The sequence below is a fragment of the Gigantopelta aegis genome, chromosome 1 (genome assembly GCF_016097555.1).
Source record: "Gigantopelta aegis isolate Gae_Host chromosome 1, Gae_host_genome, whole genome shotgun sequence".
In the NCBI taxonomy this organism is placed as follows: Eukaryota; Metazoa; Mollusca; class Gastropoda; order Neomphalida; family Peltospiridae; genus Gigantopelta; species Gigantopelta aegis.
Window position 1 is genome coordinate 9109233 of NC_054699.1, and position 20453 is coordinate 9129685.

Consider the following 20453-nt stretch of genomic DNA (forward strand, 5'->3'; position numbering starts at 1 on the left):
TATAATTGTAATTTTCCCACCTAATAAATAAGTATATTAAAGGGACTATCCTGAGTTTCCTGCATTGTGAGATGTTTCCGACTAATAAAATCTTTTAACGTCTAAAAATACTCATTAAATATATTTTCTTGTGTAGAATATCAGTGTCTGTATATTCAATGTGTTTCTGGTCGTCTTAATATTTGTAAGAAGCCCAAACTGGATTTTGTCTTTAAATAATTTTGTATATATGAAAAAAACAATTTTGTTTAGAAAATAAAATGAAATATAACCAGAAACACGTTTTTAAATTTATACAGCCACTAATATTTTATGCCGAAAAATATATTTGCTATGTAATTAGTCGTTAAAAAGTCGTCGTTAGTTAATAACATCTTAAATATTGAAGCAAATTCAGGAATGTCCCTTTAACCCAAAGCGAGTTTTCATGACTCAATGGGTAGGTGTAAGACCACTACACCCTTTTCTCTCTCACTGACAACTAACAACTAACCCTCTGTCCTGGACAGATAGATGGTGTGTGCCCAGGACAGTGTGCTTAAACCTTAATTGGATATACTGGGGAAGCACGAAAATAAGTTGAAATAAAATGAAAATGTTAAGGAGATAAACATTTGAGAGCCCGTACCAGTTAGGAGGGGGCGTGCTCTTCTAAGAACATTTTGAACTTGAGAAAGGAAGGAAATGTTTTTATGTAACGATGCACTCAACACATTTCATTTACGGTTATATGGTGTCAGACATATGGTTAAGGATTATAGATATTGACAGAGGAAACCCACTGTCGCCACTTCATGGGTTACTCTTTTTCGAGTAGCAGCAAGGGATCTTTTATATGCACCATCCCACAGACAGGCTAGTACATACCACAGCATTTGTTACACCAGTTGTGGAACACTGGCTGGAATGAGAAATAGCCCAATGGGTCCACCGACGGGGATCAATCCTAGACCTACCGCACATCAAGCGAATGCTTTACCACTGGGCTACGTCCCGCTTTGAACTTAGGTGTCCAAATGTGGTATTTCCAGATTTCTAAGCACAATAACAGAGAAAAGGGGCCCATGGTTCCCACAACCCCACCCCATGAATGCATGTCTATAGCCTAGTTGCATCTGTTCTAGGCATTTCCCCACAAACTGAATAATACATAATATGCAACAGTTTTTGATGTACCAGTTGTGGGTCACTGGTTTGGATGTTATAAACCAGGAGTCCATCGACGGTGTTTGATCCTGCAACCCATTGTACTTCAAATGAGCTGTCTGTTAATCCTTACACGTTGGGCGGGACGTAGCTTGATGCGCGGTCGATCTGGGATCGATCCCCATCGGTGGACCCATTGGGCTATTTCTCGCTCCAGCCAGTGCACCACGACTGGTACATCAAAGGCTGTGGTATGTTCTACACTGTCTGTGGGATGGTGCATATATAAAAGATCCCTTGCTGCTAATCGAAAAAGAGTAGCCCATAAATAAAACACTTTCTTTCTGTTTTTTCCTCCCACGTTGACCAGTGATAAAGTACTTGCCTGATGTACAGTCGGTCTAGGTTCCGGTCAGTGGGCCCATTGGGCTATTTTTTCACAACTGGTGTAACAAAGACCATGGTATGTACTGTCCTGTCTGTGGGATTCTGTATATAAAAGACCCCTTGCTGCATGCTAATTGGAAAAAGTAGCTCACTGCATGGTGGCAGCGGGTTTCTTCTCATTATCTGTATGTTCCAACAATATACAGGTAACCATATTTAAATGTGTTGAGTGCATCATTAAAGAAAACATTCCTTTCTTCCTTCCTGGGGCAGGACATAGCCCAGTGGTAAAGTGCTTGCTTGATGCGCGGTCGGTCTGGGATCGATTCCCGTCGGTGTGTCCATTAGGATATTTTTTGTTCCAGCCAATGCACCACTACTGGTATATCAAAGGCTGTGGTATGTGCTATCCTGTCTGTGGGATGGTGCATATACTGATGGAAAAATGTAGTCGGTGTCGTTAAACCCAACTTGATTTCCTTCCTTATTTAAGAAACTTGGATCCACCGGTAGAATTCAACAACAAAATCCAGGATGTTTAGTTGTATGTATTTATTATGTAAAATTGGTATGGTAACACTCAGCTTCATAATATTTATATTGACAAATTATATATCATGACTCGTGAGATAAAATGGGTTGATACATGTACAGCATGAGAAAAAACAACAATTATATGTGAAATCTATAAAAGACCATTTTCATCTTCATTTTGCGTTAAATCGTTTAAAGTAACATTTCACTTTAGGAATCTTAGGGTTTTGATACTCGGAAGTGTGAGGTTTCATATTTAAACCGTTTAAAAGTAACATTTCACTTTAGGAATCTTAGGGTTTTGATACTCGGAAGTGTGAGGTTTCAAATTTAAACCGTTTAAAAGTAACATTTCACTTTAGGAATCTTAGGGTTTTGATACTCGGAAGTGTGAGGTTTCAATTTAAACCGTTTAAAAGTAACATTTCACTTTAGGAATCTTAGGGTTTTGATACTCGGAAGTGTGAGGTTTCATATTTAAACCATTTAAAGTAACATTTCAGTTTAGGAATCTTAGGGGTTTCAATACTAGGCAGTGTGAGGTTCCAAATTTAATCACAATGGTTTTGTTTATGCGCACATTTACCTCTACATAGTATATATAACAATAGATTATTTTGATTTTACTGGCTATATATTAAGGTGAATGTTAGCATAATGGCAAGATAAACAAAGAACATTCTCAGTTTTGATTTAACAGTAAATAACAGACGCATACTCCATTTAATGATAAACAACATTATTCTCTATTTATTTTAAAGGGACATACCCTAGTTTTTAAACACTAAGGCATATTTTGGACTATTAGAGCCGTTTGTGATCACTGAATTCATAGCTGACTTTGATTTTATGGTTTAGATTATCAATTTCAAGTGTTTGTGGTCATCCTGGTGTTTTGAATATCACAAAATGCATTTATCATATTTTTAAAAATGTCCATGCGTCTGAGAAGTAACAGTTAGGAGTCCAGTTTTAGTCTTTTTTTTTAGAGGGTATTTCACCATTTCAAAGTCACAGACTCATGTTTCACTCAATTGTAACTTTATCGAAATGTGTTACAGGTTTGTAGATTAACTAAACTAAGTGTTAATTTTTACGGGTTGAAACTAGGGTCTGTTTCTTTAATGTTAAAGACAGATAATTTATAAAACATTCATGCCATATTAAAAAAAATACATAAATTTGTTAAATGTTATATGAAAACAAAATTGCTAATATAAACTAAAATGCATGGTAACAAAATGTGTTTAAAACAACTTAACAAACAAAACATTGGCACATACACAGTCAGTTTCTCAATCACCTAGAAATAAATTAGTTTTTGATATCAATGAATTGGTAAATGTTTTTGTTTAAAACAACTTAACAAACAAAACATTGGCACATACAGTCAGTTTCACAATCATCTAGAAATAAATTAGTTTTTGATATCAATGAATTGGTAATTTTTTTTGTTTAAAACAACTTAACAAACAAAACATTGGCACATACACAGTCAGTTTCACAATCATCTAGAAATAAATTAATTTTGATATCAATGAATTGGAAATACAGTGAAACTCCTCTAAACCGGACACACTCAGGACCAAGTAAAAAGTCTGTTTTTAAGAGGTATCTGGTTTACAGAGGTTTTTGCACAGATACAAATGTATTTAAACAGGGACCATGAAAAATGTCCGATTTTGAGGGAATTCCAGTTTATAGAGGGCCCAGTTTATAGAGGTTTCACTGTATCACAGTTAATACAGCATACTGACATTATGCAAACTTGGTGTTGAAGAAAAACTTATATACGATTGTACATAATACTAAAGCTGAAAAAAGATATTTATTTAAAACCAATGCTTCAAAATGTAATGTTAAAAGATTCAGTTCACGCTAATTTCACTAGCAATTAGTGTAGGCCCCCATTGGGTTACCTGTATCTAACAGAAATGATTGTATATACAGTTAATATTCTAGTTCGCTAAGTTCTAATGCAGCACTGGCTCTGGGTGAGCAAAAATTTCACCAAATTATGTACAGTAGAATTTCGTTGAGTCGAATATACTGCAACGCTCGAACCAAATACGAAGACCCGAGTTACATACACATTCATCGAATGGATAGCTCAAACTACCCGATGGGTCGAACACTTTATCCAGTCCCGACGGGATTCAACTGTATTTAACTTCAAAAATTGCAGAAACTCAGTTATTTGCTAGCAAAATATTGATTATTATCATCCATTAAAAGCTTTTGTAGGAGAACGCTGGCACTATAATTTGTGATATCTCCTGTAAGAGACAATTCTGTCTGGTTTGAAGGCAAGTTAAGCATATAATCTACAAAAAGCCTCATTCTTGATTGGTTAAATTTTAATCACAAGACAATGTTTTGTTACATCACTGTTTGTTTCAGCGCTAAACCTACCATTAGTGACGTCACGCTAGTTAACGAGTCTACCACTGACATTCAACCCACATTACTGACATTGTTTACAACTGTCGCAAATGAAAAGAATGATAATGGATGATAAAAAGAATACCCCCCTCGTGTCTTGTGATATAATTTATTAGCACTCATTGATAAAAGTATAAAATGCTCAGCAAGTCTCAGATTTCATACTTTTATCAACTCGTACTGATAAATTATGATATCACAAGACACTTGGGGAGTATCCTCTATTTACAGAAAATTATGTCTGATTAAAATAAAATTCACCCAATTGTTTGTAAAATTTGCCATCATTGATGAATATGGCAAGCGCAATGTATCGGGACACTGGAGAGCATCGTTTCAGCTTCACACACAAAACATATAACATATTAACATAACTTCATTTTTAATGTTACAACTGTGATATGGTAAAAATTTTAATTTTCATCTTTTCATAAAAAAAAAAACTACCTTTATATTTCTTGTTTCTTGATAAAACTAAAAGCATAGCAATAGGCCTACAGATGATGGTGTCTGCTCTTGTAAGAGACAATTCTGTCTGGTTTGAAGGCAAGTTAAGCATATAATCTACATTATATATATTTATATATATATTGTTCCAATGCATCTAAAAATACATATATGTAAAACAAATTGTACATTTACCAAAAAGAGACCAAAGTGAAATCATGTCATATTTATTGTGTATGAAAGGTTGTTGTTTTTAACGACACGACTATAGCCCATTGATTTATTAATCATTGTGGTGCACTGTCTTGAACAAGAAACAGCTCAATGGGCCCACCGATGGGGATCGATCCCAAACCGACTGAACCTCAAGTGAGGGTTTTACCACTGGGCTACGTCCCATCCCCTTATTGTGTATGCAGCCAAACAATGAAGCCATGATGTCCTGTGTGAGAAACTCATATAAGATTAATGGTTTTATTTGGTATTTCAAGTTGTCAAATGTGGGCTCTTAATTTGAGATGAATAGGTTTTCTGTGCCCGTGCTGATAAAAGTTTTAGAGTCCAGGCTCAATATCTAATGACATCACACTCATACAATTTGTATGGCGTTGCCATGACGTTAGTGTCTCAGACTCTTGTTAGAGTCTCGAGTCTAGACTCTAAAAGTTTTTACAAGCACCAGGCCAGTTCTATTATATTAATGTCAATTTGAGATTGTAACCACGCACAACCATTAATTACGAAAACAGGATCACATTTTGAGTATTTGTTTAACAACACACATCTTTTTGTCACAAATGGAAGCTAGATTTTGTTCTTTGTATCAACACTTAGGTGTAATAAAGACTAGAATATACACCATGATGATTAAAAATGAATTATTAACATCAAAGATTAAAAATAATAAGATCACCACAAAATGCACAATTATTACGAATACATGTATACTGAACTCCATTGAAAATGCACCATACAATTTTCAGTTATTTATATTTTATGTTTTTTGTTTAATGACACCACTAGAGCACACTGATTTTTAATCATCGGCTATTGGATGTCAAACATTTTGTAATTTTTATATATAGTCTTAGAGAAGAAACCCGCTACATTTTTTTCTTTAGCAGCAAGGGATCTTTTATATGCACTATCCCACAGACAGGATAGGACATACCAAGGCCTTTGATATGGCAGTCGTGGTGCACTGGCTAGAATGAGAAACAGCCCAATGGGCCAACCGACGAGGATCGATCCGAGACCGACTGCGCATCGAGCGAGTGCTCTACCACTGGGCTACATCCCGCCCTTTGCCTACTGGAATACATTCAGTTATACAAAATTAGTTTAACTGTTTATTTCTCTCCTTATCCTTTTTACAACTACAAAACTGACTGATGCATTTTCAATGGAGTTCAGTATATGTTTTAATGAGATGCATATTAGGATAATAATCTAACACGGGTCACAGGCATCTGTAGTTACATCAATATTGAATTTTAGAGAAAAAAAATTGATTTGATTGCAAATATAATAATTATTAAAATTAATAATGGCTGCAGATTAATTATAGGAAGCCAGGATCAGAATATATACCTTTGTTTTACATTTTTAATCACAGATGCTTTTATAGGTACATATAGGTGGATTCTTGGATCTTTTTAATCTGTTGTTACTATTTAAAAAACACTAAGTGTAAATGAACAGAATTCAAAGCTACTAGTACATCTGTGCATGGGTGGACCATCAACGTCATCTTGATTCAAAGTAAGTTGAATAAGACCATTTCTTAAATATTGATACAACTTCAGATCTGTGAGTTTTACTACATCAATACATTTAGTACGGCATTTTAACCGTCAAATGCCAAGTCACTTCCATTAAAAAAAGTTTAACACCGTCAGCACTATGGTACTATAACATCCGTTTGTCATCCACACTGTAGAAAACTTCTCATACCTTGCATTTCTTTAGCACATACTTGTATTAACATTACATACATATTTCTTATTTATACATTAATATTAAAATCATAAAAACAAACACCAAAACGTTGCATCTGTAAACAAATTTGTTGCCTTCATATTAAGCTGTTAAATACATATCTTAAATGACATTTTATTTGTTTGTAATTTTTTACATCACTTTTTATATACACTATGAAACTGTTTTCCAATATAAAGCTGAAAGGTCATTCCAAATACCCAATTTGTTTTATATTTTCACATCTGTTTTTAAACTTGCCATAAATAATTATTGATTTTTAATGGAATTTTGCACTAAAATCTATTATTTATGATAAACTTAAAAACCTGATATTATATATTATTGGAAATTTCTTTTATATTATATTTCATCATTCTAAATGTTTTTAATTAATATTTTTAAATTAATATTTCCTTGCAATATTTACAAAAATAGATTTTTGTTTTTTGTTCCCACACTCCTTGCCATCCGATAATTCCGGCTATGTTATGTACACAGTACATACTTATCAACAGCCTTATCACTACACTGATTCACTAACAGCCAAATTACAATTTGGTCATTATCATCCACCCACCCTCGAAGATTCACAAAGGCCCATGGCCATTTTCAGCTATTATAGCACATGGTCACTACCACATACAATGTGCATAAAAAAAAAAATTCTTCACAAAGAACACCAACAAATGATATATGAAAACATAAAAAATTAAATCAAATTTGAAATTATTTTCATTTTATTTTACAAAAAGCCAAAAATATTGATGGTTAAATTGAGCCCCTTTTAATCTGCGCCCTAGACAAATTGCCTTCACACCTGTTATTGACTGGCTGACAAATAGCTCCGAGTTTGTTGATGATGACATATATTAATTATTATATACATGCATTATAATTGTAAAAAAAGCAGATAAATGTTGGCTATTAATTATCACAAAAACAAATTCAGTTTCAGAGTGTGTTCATTTCATTAAAAACAACAATTCACATTGTTGGCTGCTTTTAATGCTAATGAAACTATTTTGTTTATTTTATTTTAAAAAATAATAAATCCTATTTAAAAGCAACAACTTAAGTTTAAAAAATAACTCAAGTTTAAAAACAACAACCCTGAATTCAAAAGCTGCTACATGTAGAATGAGTATTCTTAAAATACTGATAAGTGAAGTAAGTTTTGGGAAATAAAAATAAAAAGTCAAAATTCTTTGGCAAAAACAGCTTTAAAAAACCCCCATAATTTATATAATGCAGGTTGCTCGTTTTAACTGTTTATTGACAAGGACCTGTATGGTCAGCTTATGGCAAGGTTTTGTCTGTTTGGTTTCTCTCACTGTCTTTTTAAAACTTGTAATGTCTATTTCTAACTTGTACTTTCATAATTACCAAATTTGAGCATTCAAAACAAAAACCTTTATGTAACATTGATTAACTGTTAAATCTGTTGTTCCTCCATTTTTGCAATCATGTATTAACCTTTGACATGTCCCCAATAGGCAATGTGTGGATTTGTTTTGCATACTGATATGTCATTAAACATTGTTGACCGAATTTACAAAGCCTCTTTTAGACTTATACACGTGTAACTACATACATTTACTATGCTTAAACACCTGTGTTTAAAAAAAACCAAGCTTCGTAAATTTGGCCACCATTATTTTAAAAGAACCCTGCTATGTCATGGAGATTCTTGTCAAGCTATGACCTACATGTATATCACATCAATATATCCAGACAGATGAATCTGAATGTGTGAACATGTGTTGTACGACTCGTGGAAAGAAATAAGGGATCACACTAACACTGACAGGAAAGAGTGACTGCAACATGAAAGCCCTCATCCATAGTGTCAGGAAGTTGACTGTGTTACTGGCAGTCAATCTCACATTACTGACATTCAGTCTCACATTACTGACATTCAGTCTCACATTACTGGCAGTCAATCTCTCATTACTGGCAGTCAATCTCACATTATTGACAGTCAATCTCACATTACTGACATTCAATTTCACATTACTGACATTCAATCTCAAATTACTGACATTCAATCTCACATTACTGACATTCAATCTCACATTATTGACATTCAATCTCACATTACTGACATTCAATCTCACATTATTGACATTTAATCCCAACATTACTGACTTTCAATTCCCATATTACATATTTGTACTGAAATTTGGTCTACAATACCAAGTGTGCCCGTATTTCTTTCTCTCAGTATATTTCAGCATACAATTTAATTTGACCCCACCACCACCACCCCCCAACCCCCCAAAAAATAAAAAATAAAATAGTAAAAAAAAACAGCCAAAAAATTTAAATAAATAATTATATTTGGTATTTGCAAAACAAATACCTATAAAAATAAAGTCTAACTAAACATCCTAATTTTATAACAAGCTGTTTTGAAAATTTAGTATGCATTACAAATGTATAATCATTCAATCTACATTTGGAGTGTTTGTGAATAACAGATCACACCATGAATGTGTGTGGCATGTCATTATGTAATCGTATCATTTTGATTGACAAGATTCCTCCATTAAATACAATAAAAGTTAAATAATATTATAATTATCAACATGTACCAGTATTTATATCAGTTTGCTTCACAGACTTCTCAATTAAAACTACAACTAAAATAAACATTAAAACGTTAAAACAAAATGCATCACAAATGTTAACAGTTCAACATGATTATGCTGGCCATGTACCAACGTAACAATATTTTGTTTTAACTTCCATACAGCTGAGCTCAATACAAAATGGGGACAGGTCTCCTTTTGTTGGAAGGATTCAGACTGTTGAACTCGTGAAGTATCTAGACTCGGTCTCAGTCATGAAGATGCTTAGACTAACAATTTCTATCACTGAAGTGACTAAATTGTGTTGATCAGCATGTGGCTCAACTCCATGTCTCAGATAATGGTTAGAAGTCCTCTGAATCTAAATCATGAAGTTGCTAAGCAAATAGACCATAACTTTTTATCCAGAAGTGACTGGAATCCAACTGTCACAAAGTGCAAAGTTTCCCGGCCAAAATCAAGAAATAGTGAGACGTTGAATCTTGATTGTAAAGCAGCTACACGACCAAGGTCTCAACATGAAGTAGTTATGACTTCAAGGTTTGATCCCAAGTAGAGGCATGCCAGTCTTGATCAGGAAGTAGACTGCATATTTTAACCACAACAGTTACTGCAAGTCTTCATCATCAAGCAGTTAAGACTTTGTCTGAATCATAAAGTAGGTTAGCTGCAAGTCATGATTATGAAATAGCTGAATGGCAAGACTTGATCATGAAGTAGCTAGACTTGATGGTTTTCTCTTGATCATGAAGTAGCTAGACTTGATGGTTTTCTCTTGATCATGAAGTACACTTCAAATCTTGATCACGAAGTACACTTCAAATCTTGATCACGAAGTACACTTCAAATCTTGATCATGAAGTAGCTAGACTTGATGGTTTTCTCTTGATCATGAAGTACACTTCAAATCTTGATCATGAAGTAGCTAGACTTGATGGTTTTCTCTTGATCACGAAGTACACTTCAAATCTTGATCATGAAGTAGCTAGACTTGATGGTTTTCTCTTGATCATGAAGTAGCTAGACTTGATGGTTTTCTTTTGATCACGAAGTACACTTCAAATCTTGATCATAATTTGGCTGGATGCAGTCTTTTGATCATGAAGTGCTTGACTCCAAAACTTGATCATAATTTGGCTGGATGCAGTCTTTTGATTATTAACTTTTCATAAATTGGCTGGATCCATACTTATGATTAAAAAGTGCTAAACTCTACATCTTGATCATAAAGTGGATAAAGCACTGGCCGAACGGAGCAACACTGGCTGTCAAGCTTTGCGGTTCCAAAGAAGACTTGACAGAGACAGCGTTTTTTATCACCACAACCGGAATCCAAATCTAAAGCATGATCAACTATAGCTTGAATGCAGAAGAAGAAGAAGATCATAAAGTGGCTAGATGTCTTTGATCATAAATTGGCTGGATGTCTTTGATCATAAATTGGCTAGATGTCTTTGATCATAAATTGGCTAGGTGTCTTTGATCATAAATTGGCTGGATGTCTTTGCTTATAAAGTGGCTGGATGCAGTCTTGTGATCATAAAGCAGTTAGACTCCCAAGTTTTGACCATTAAATGGCTTGATGCAATATTGTAATTAAGAAGTATTAGATTCCCAAGTCTTTGATCATAAAGTGGCTGGATATACAGTCTGTTGATCACGAAGCAGCTAGACTTCAAGTCATGATCATGTTGTGGCCACATCTTAAACAATGACTAAGGATTTCATGAAATGGCTAGACACTGGATTAGTTGGTGACAGAAGCTGTAACCCGACAGAGTTGCATGAGTGCTGAAGATGAAAACAAGTACACACTCATTTCTTTGTAAAACTGACACCAGCGTGTTCTGTATTATGCTATTTTCTTTTCGATTTCCTTGTCTCTCTGTTTGTTTTGTGTTCCTTGCTGGTGCTGCTACAGCAGTTGTTATTGTTGAACTTCTGGGCAACATCTTGTGCTCGTCTGGAAAAAAAAACACAAGCAAAAACTTGTTTTAGAAATTGCTTTAAAAATAAGATTTTAAATGATAATTTAAATTTCTTTTTTAATGAGGGTGGGGATGGGAGGGCTTCACTTTCTAAGTGCCCCCACCCCAACTCTATATCCTCACAAAAACAATCATGTTTTGTACATGTAGTAACTGCCAATATCCAAATTTCCCATTATACTGTATGTACAGGTAGTAAACAAAATCCCAGATTTTCCATTCATATGCAGTACAAAATTAGATTTTTCATTTATATTGAAAAAACCCCACACAATGCCATTTAAATTGTATGTAGTACAAAAACTAAAATTTTCACTGTATGCATGCAGTACAAAATAAAAAATTTGTTTCCAATTTATTGAATGCAGAACAAAAACCGATTTTTTCACTTATTTGTTTATGTGCAGTACACAACACAAAAAAAAGAAGAAGATTTTTCCATTTATATTGCATGCAGTACAAAAACACTTCTTTTTTAAAACATTTTTTAGTGTGCTACATACCAAGCATACAATTGGTTTCCTTGTTAAGCTGCAGGTAATATAATATTTTAAAAATTCCATTGTGCATTATGTACAGACAGCATGCAGTTAGGCTTATCGACTAATCGGATTATATTTGATACGGGGCCCTGCAACACCATTATCACTTCGTGCCTGGTTGGACTCAAATTCTTCCTGATTGATTAATTTGAAAAATAACTTCCTGAATGGATTAGCACATATTTCATTTAACCCATAATCATGTTCAGGAGGGATATAGTAATCGCAGTTGCTCAGTAGACTGGTTTGTGGGCCTAAAATAAGATTAATGTGATATGATAGAAGATGATGGTACCAGTCAAATTGACTGCAAGCACTCAGTCTCCTTGAGCATGCCACAAGAGATGTAGTAATAAAAGCCTATTGCACAAGAGAGCTATCAGATGAGCAAACCATTACTTGAGACTATTTTGCTCAGCTTTTAGCTAATAGCAATTTCAATTAAAATATCGTAACTCTCATGGAATTTTCATGTTTCCATTGGTCAGTTGGCAAATTCAGTTTAGCTTATAGCTCACATAGCCCACTCACAGTGGGATGTTTGTACAGCTGATAGCTCACATAGCCCACTCACAGTGGGATCTTTGTACAGCTGATAGCTCACATAGCCCACTCACAGTGGGATCTTTGTACAGCTGATAGCTCACATAGCCCACTCACAGTGGGATCTTTGTACAGCTGATAGCTCACATAGCCCACTCACAGTGGGATCTTTGTACAGCTGATAGCTCACATAGCCCACTCACAGTGGGATGTTTGTACAGCTGATAGCTCACATAGCCCACATACAGTGGGATGTTTGTTCAGCTGACAGCTCACATAGCCCACTCACAGTGGGATGTTTGTTCAGCTGACAGCTCACATAGCCCACACACAGTGGGATGTTTGTTCAGCTGACAGCTCACATAGCCCACACACAGTGGGATGTTTGTTCAGCTGACAGCTCACATAGCCCACACACAGTGAGATGTTTGTTCAGCTGACATCTCACATAGCCCACACACAGTGAGATGTTTGTACAGCTGACAGCTCACATAGTCCCCACACAGTGAGATGTTTGTTCAGCTGACAGCTCACATAGCCCGCACACAGTGAGATGTTTGTTCAGCTGATAGCTCACATAGCCCGCACACAGTGAGATGTTTGTACAGCTGATAGCTCACATAGCACGCACACAGTGAGATGTTTGTTCAGCTGATATCTCACGGATACCCCGCACACAGTGAGATGTTTGTTCAGCTGATATCTCATGGATACCCCGCACACAGTGAGATGTTTGTTCAGCTGATAGCTCACATAGCCCACACACAGTGAGATGTTTGTTCAGCTGATATCTCACAGATACCCCGCACACAGTGAGATGTTTGTTCAGCTGATAACTCATGGATACCCCGCACACAGTGAGATGTTTGTACAGCTGATATCTCACGGATACCCCACACACAGTGAGATGTTTGTTCAGCTGATATCTCACGGATACCCCGCACACAGTGAGATGTTTGTTCAGCTGATATCTCATGGATACCCCGCACACAGTGAGATGTTTGTTCAGCTGATAACTCATGTAGCCTGCACACAGTGAGATGTTTGTTCAGCTGATAGCTCACATAGCTCACTCACAGTAAGATGTTTGTTCAGCTGATAGCTCACATAGCCCGCACACAGTGAGATGTTTGTTCAGCTGATAGCTCATGTAGCCTGCACACAGTGAGATGTTTGTTCAGCTGATATCTCACGGATACCCCGCACACAGTGAGATGTTTGTTCAGCTGATAACTCATGTAGCCTGCACACAGTGAGATGTTTGTACAGCTGATAGCTCACATAGCCCGCACACAGTGAGATGTTTGTTCAGCTGATATCTCACGGATACCCCGCACACAGTGAGATGTTTGTTCAGCTGATATCTCATGGATACCCCGCACACAGTGAGATGTTTGTTCAGCTGATAACTCATGTAGCCTGCACACAGTGAGATGTTTGTACAGCTGATAGCTCACATAGCCCGCACACAGTGAGATGTTTGTTCAGCTGATATCTCACGGATACCCCGCACACAGTGAGATGTTTGTTCAGCTGATAACTCATGGATACCCCGCACACAGTGAGATGTTTGTTCAGCTGATATCTCACGGATACCCCGCACACAGTGAGATGTTTGTTCAGCTGATATCTCATGGATACCCCACTCACAGTGAGATGTTTGTACAGCTGATATCTCATGGATACCCCGCACACAGTGAGATGTTTATTCAGCTGATAGCTCACGGATACCCCGCACACAGTGAGATGTTTGTTCAGCTGATATCTCACGGATACCCCACACACAGTGAGATGTTTGTTCAGCTGATGGCTCACATAGCCCGCACACAGTGAGATGTTTGTTCAGCTGATCTCACGGATACCCCACACACAGTGAGATGTTTGTTCAGCTGATAGCTCATATAGCCCACACACAGTGAGATGTTTGTTCAGCTGATAACTCATATAGCCCACACACAGTGAGATGTTTGTTCAGCCGATAGCTCACATAGTCCCCACACAGTGATATGTTTGTTCAGCTGATAGCTCACATAGCCCGCACACAGTGAGATGTTTGTTCAGCTGATAGCTCACATAGCCTGCACACAGTGAGATGTTTGTTCAGCTGATAGCTCACATAGCCTGCACACAGTGAGATGTTTGTTCAGCTGATAGCTCACATAGCTCACACACAGTGAGATGTTTGTTCAGCCGATAGCTCACATAGCCCACACACAGTGAGATGTTTGTTCAGCTGATAGCTCACGTAGCCCACACACAGTGAGATGTTTGTTCAGCTGATAACTCATGTAGCCCACACACAGTGAGATGCCCGCACACAGTGAGATGTTTGTTTAGCTGATAGCTCACGTAGCCCACACACAGTGAGATGTTTGTTCAGCTGATAACTCATGTAGCCCACACACAGTGAGATGCCCACACACAGTGAGATGTTTGTTCAGCTGATAGCTCACATAGCCCGCACACAGTGAGATGTTTGTTCAGCTGATAGCTCACGGATACCCCGCACACAGTGAGATGTTTGTTCAGCTGATAGCTCACGGATACCCCGCACACAGTGAGATGTTTGTTCAGCTGATATCTCACGGATACCCCACACACAGTGAGATGTTTGTTCAGCTGATAGCTCACATAGCCCACACACAGTGAGATGTTTGTTCAGCTGATAGCTCACATAGCCCACATACAGTGAGATGTTTGTTCAGCTGATAGCTCACATACCCCACACACAGTGAGATGTTTGTTCAGCTGATAGCTCACATAGCCCACACACAGTGAGATGTTTGTTCAGCTGATAGCTCACATAGCCCGCACACAGTGAGATGTTTGTTCAGCTGATAGCTCACGGATACCCCGCACACAGTGAGATGTTTGTTCAGCTGATAGCTCACATAGCCCACACACAGTGAGATGTTTGTTCAGCTGATAGCTCACATAGCCCACACACAGTGAGATGTTTGTTCAGCTGATAGCTCACATAGCCCACACAGTGAGATGTTTGTACAGCTGATAGCTCACATAGCCCACACACAGTGAGATGTTTGTTCAGCTGATAGCTCACATAGCCCACACACAGTGAGATGTTTGTTCAGCTGATAGCTCACATAGCCCACACACAGTGAGATGTTTGTACAGCTGATAGCTCACATAGCCCACACACAGTGAGATGTTTGTTCAGCTGATAGCTCACATAGTCCGCACACAGTGACATGTTTGTTCAGCTGATAACTCACATAGCCCACACACAGTGAGATCTTTCTCACATAGCCCGCACACAGTGAGATGTTTATACAGCTGATAGCTCACATAGCCCACACACAGTGAGATGTTTCTCACATAGCCCGCACACAGTGAGATGTTTGTACAGCTGATATCTCACATAGCCAACTCACAGTGAGATGTTTGTACAGCTGATAGCTCACATAGCTCACTCACAGTGAGATGTTTGTACAGCTGATATCTCACATAGCCAACTCACAGTGAGATGTTTGTACAGCTGATAGCTCACATAGCTCACTCACAGTGAGATGTTTGTACAGCTGATATCTCACATAGCCAACTCACAGTGAGATGTTTGTACAGCTGATAGCTCACATAGCCCACACACAGAGAGATGTCTGTTCAGCTGATAGCTCACGTATGTGATATGCTTTAGTCTGTAGGCACTAACCAGAAGTGTGATGGGTTACACAATGAATTTTTTTCGGTTATTAAATATTTCTTCGTTTTTGTTTTAAGATTTCGAATTAACATTAGCTCTAGTATGAACAACAGTTCAAAAAATGTTTGTTTTAAGTTGTTGGGGATTTTTCTTGTTCGTTTATTGTTATAAAACAGTACTGTCCTAACTTATGTTCATCAGATGTGTTCATGTTTGTTTTACTGTATCACATGTATTCATATTTCTTTTGTTGTTGATATAGTGCCAATTGAACAGTTCCCTCTAGATGCCTGCTGCACCACCTAGTGATAAACCTTATTTGGCATAATGCCAATATTAAACTTTTTGATATAGTGTCTCTATCATTTGTCAAAAGAATTGCCTAAATTGATCCAGGATTATATATAATTATATTATATTCATGATTAACTGGATTTAAGAAATGTTAAGTAATAATAATTTTTAAATGTAGCACAAAATGAACCAAAATGTTTACAATTTGACTTTCGGTTATGTAGTATGTACTGTCTAACACATCTGCATAGGTTGATCTATTTGAATGGTCTTTCTAGAATTTAGACAACCTAAAAACAGCACACTCAATGTTACATATTTACTGTAGAATGTTTTGTTTTCTTGTGCACAACAATGTATATACCTTTTTTAAAAACTCACATTTATTTGATTATATAATTAAAGGGAGTCCTGAGTTTACAACCATTGTAAAATGTTTCCGACCAATAGAGCCTTTACAATGATGTAACATACAAATTAAATACATTTTCTTATTTAGAATTTCACTGTCTGTATTTACACGGTCTTTGTGCTTGTCCTAATGCTTGTAGTACCCAAACCGGATTTTATCTCCCAATAATTTTATACGTATGAAAAAATATATATCACAAATTAAAGTAAAAACTGAGTGCTACAAACATTAGTATACGACCGCAAACACATTCGATATACAGACACTGGTATTCTAAACAAGAAAATGTATTTAGTATGAAATAGTAGTCGCCAACAAGGCTCTGTTATCGCAAACACATTCGATATACAGACACTGGTATTCTAAACAAGAAAATATATACTACTCAAAAGAATTTAAGGGTCAGACGATATTTTCGACATTATTTTCTGAATGTCAATTATATTAGCTAGACCATAATGTCACGCATGGTATTGTTCCATTTTGACGAAAGTGGGTCTAAGCAACCCATAAATGAATTAAAATCCACTGTCATTGACACTGTCGACTAGTTCTAATGGCGAAAACATGCTTACATTTGCACGTAAATTAGGGCGAAAGCGAAACGTCTGCTAAGTGCCCATAACTTGCTTTTTCACAAAGCGCTTCATTTGCATGCTTTGCACGTGTATTCCATGTTCCCAATGCTGAATTTCCGTATAATTGGAGCTTGCGTTCGTGTACGGTGCACACTCCAAATATGACAATGGTACGACTTCAACTGACTATCGAAGATCGAGGAAGGGCTATTGCTTGGCTTCAGGATGGCAATACGCAAAGAAATGTTGCTCTGAGACTTGGTGTCAGTCAGAGTGTCGTTGGCCGACTGTGGCAACGGTACCAAGCAACGAATTCTGTTCGAAATCGTCCACGTTCAGGAAGACCCTGAAGCACTACAAATAGAGAGGACCGCTACATCACCAATATGGCTCTACGTCAACGCACAACCACTGCACGCCGATTACGTGACAATCTGCGGACTGCGACTGGAACTCGAGTGTCTGATCAAACCATACGCAATCGTCTGAGAGCCAGTAATCTACGCTGCCGTCGCCAGGCTGTTCGACCACCACTCCTACCACGTCACAGAACGGCCAGACGTCACTGGTGCACGCTTCATCTGCAGTGGCAACGTGTTCAGTGGGGTCGAGTGATGTTCACTGATGAGTCCAGGTTTAGTCTCCAGTTCAACGACGGTCGGGTTTGTGTCTACAGACGTCCTGGGGAGCGCTTCGCTGACGTTAACGTTAGACAACGTCACCGGTTCGGTGGTGGCAGTGTCATGGTGTGGGGCGGCATCTCTATCACCCTCTATGTCTTGGATGGCAATCTGAATGGAATCCGCTATCTGAATGAGATTATCCGGCCGTTGGTTCTCCCAGGCCTTCAGCAAATTGGCGGCGGGGCAGTTCTGCAGGATGACAATGCCAGACCCCACCGCGCCAGGGTGGTAATGGACTTTCTCAGACAACAAGGTATCGCCAGGATGGATTGGCCAGCATATTCGCCTGACTTGGCCCCAATAGAGCACGCCTGGGACGAATTAGGCAGGAGAGTTCGGGATAACCATGCCCCTCCGGCCAACCTTCATGATCTGGGTCAACTTCTTATAGCAGAGTGGCAGGCCATTCCCCAAGAGTTCTTCAGACGTCTGATCAACAGCATGAGGCAACGATGTGTCGAGTGTATTCGCGCCAGGGGTGGATTCACACACTATTAAATGAATGTTCTAATATGTAAAATCCCTGTTTGACAACCTTCAACTTTGACAGCATGTCATGTGACTTTCTTGTATACAGTGACGTTTATTTGTGTTTTTTTGTAAATATGGAACAATAAATAAAAAAATTGGTGTAGTTTACATCATCAATCTAATACACTCTGAAACTTATTTGGTTATAAATTTTTGACCCTTAAATTCTTTTGAGTAGTATATTTAGTATGAAATAGTAGTCGCCAACAAGGCTCTGATATTGCAAACATCTTACAATGGCCGCAAACTCAGGACAGTCCCTTTAATAAAGCATACAATAATTAATACAGAATGCAATTAACAAGGTGCAAACTGTGTTTTGTATATATGTATATATTTCACACTTGACCTTTTTTTTATTCTAATCAGGCCTAATGGACAGAATATAGACATTGGAGGACGGGGGCATGAATATAACTGTAAGATGATGGTGAGTGTGTTCTGTATTATGCACATGCAATATTCTGTCTTTTTTATGTTGTTATCCGCCTATCTAATATACAACCGGCCTCGGTGGCGTCGTGGTTAGGCCATCGGTCAACGGGCTGGTAGGTATTGGGTTCAGATCCCAGTCGAGGCATGGGATTTTTAATCCAGATACCGACTCCAAACCCTGAGTGAGTGCTCCGCAAGGCTCAATGGGTAGGTGTAAACCACTTGCACTGACCAGTGATCCATAACTGGTTCAACAAAGGCTATGGTTTGTGCTATCCTGCCCGTGGGAAGCGCAAATAAAAGATCCCTTGCTGCTAATCGGAAAGAGTAGCCCATGAAGTGGCAACAGCAGGTTTCTTCTCAAAATCTGTGTGGTCCTTAACCATATGTCTGACGCCACATAACCGTAATTAAATGTGTTGAGTGCGTCGTTAAATAAAACATTTCTTTCTTTCTCTAATATACATGTACCACAGCCTGTGAACAAAAAACAAACAACGGGTCCACCACAGAGGTTTCAGTCTTAGAACTGAAGAACCTTAGACGAAAGCTCAACCAATTAACTGAGTTAAATCCTGCCCTGAAATGATTATTGTAAGCGAAAAACTATTATTTTCAGCCAGAGTTACAGTCCAATACCGGCCTTAGTGGTGTCATGGTTAAGCCACTGGACATACGGCTGGTAGGTACAGGGTTCGCAGCCCGGTACCGGCCTCGGTAGTGTCGTGGTTAAGCCTTTGGACATAAGGCTGGTAGGTACAGGGTTCATAGCCCGGTATCTGCTCCCACCCACAGCGAGTATGGGTAGGTGTAGGACCACTATATATCCTTTTTTTCTCTCACTAACCACTAACAACTAACCCACTGTCCAAGACAGGCAGCCCAGATAGCTGAGGTGACACTGTGTCCTGGAGAGCGTGCTTGAACCTTAATTGGATATAAGCACGAAAATAAGTTGAAATGAATGAATACAGTCCAATGTTTTAGAAGACTTGGTACCTTTAAGACATGATGCCCATAACTACTGTAAACCTGTTTACCACTAGAGAGTTATAGAGGGCGAGAGGATTCAATAGGATTAGCACTGAATGGACGACAAATTTAACAAATCAAAAATACAGCTGCTGGAGCTGCCCACAAGGTGGACTGGCAAAGAAATAGAAAGAAAAAAACTGGCCTCGGTGGTGGTGTGGTTAAGCCATCAGACATAAGGCTGGTAGGTACAGGGTTCGCAGCCCGGTGTCAACTCTCACCCAAGAGCA

General features: G+C 37.9%; 1 protein-coding gene across 1 annotated transcript in view; it reads right to left on the reverse strand.

Annotated features, from left to right (window-relative positions):
* Nucleotides 1–7599: 7599 nt before the first annotated feature.
* Nucleotides 7600–20453, reverse strand: part of LOC121370401 (IQCJ-SCHIP1 readthrough transcript protein-like) — a 218990-nt gene continuing 206136 nt past the window's right edge. The window contains exon 14 of the mRNA XM_041495597.1: nucleotides 7600–11487. The gene's annotated coding sequence lies outside the window, so the exon portion shown is untranslated. The remainder of the gene's footprint in view (nucleotides 11488–20453) is intronic.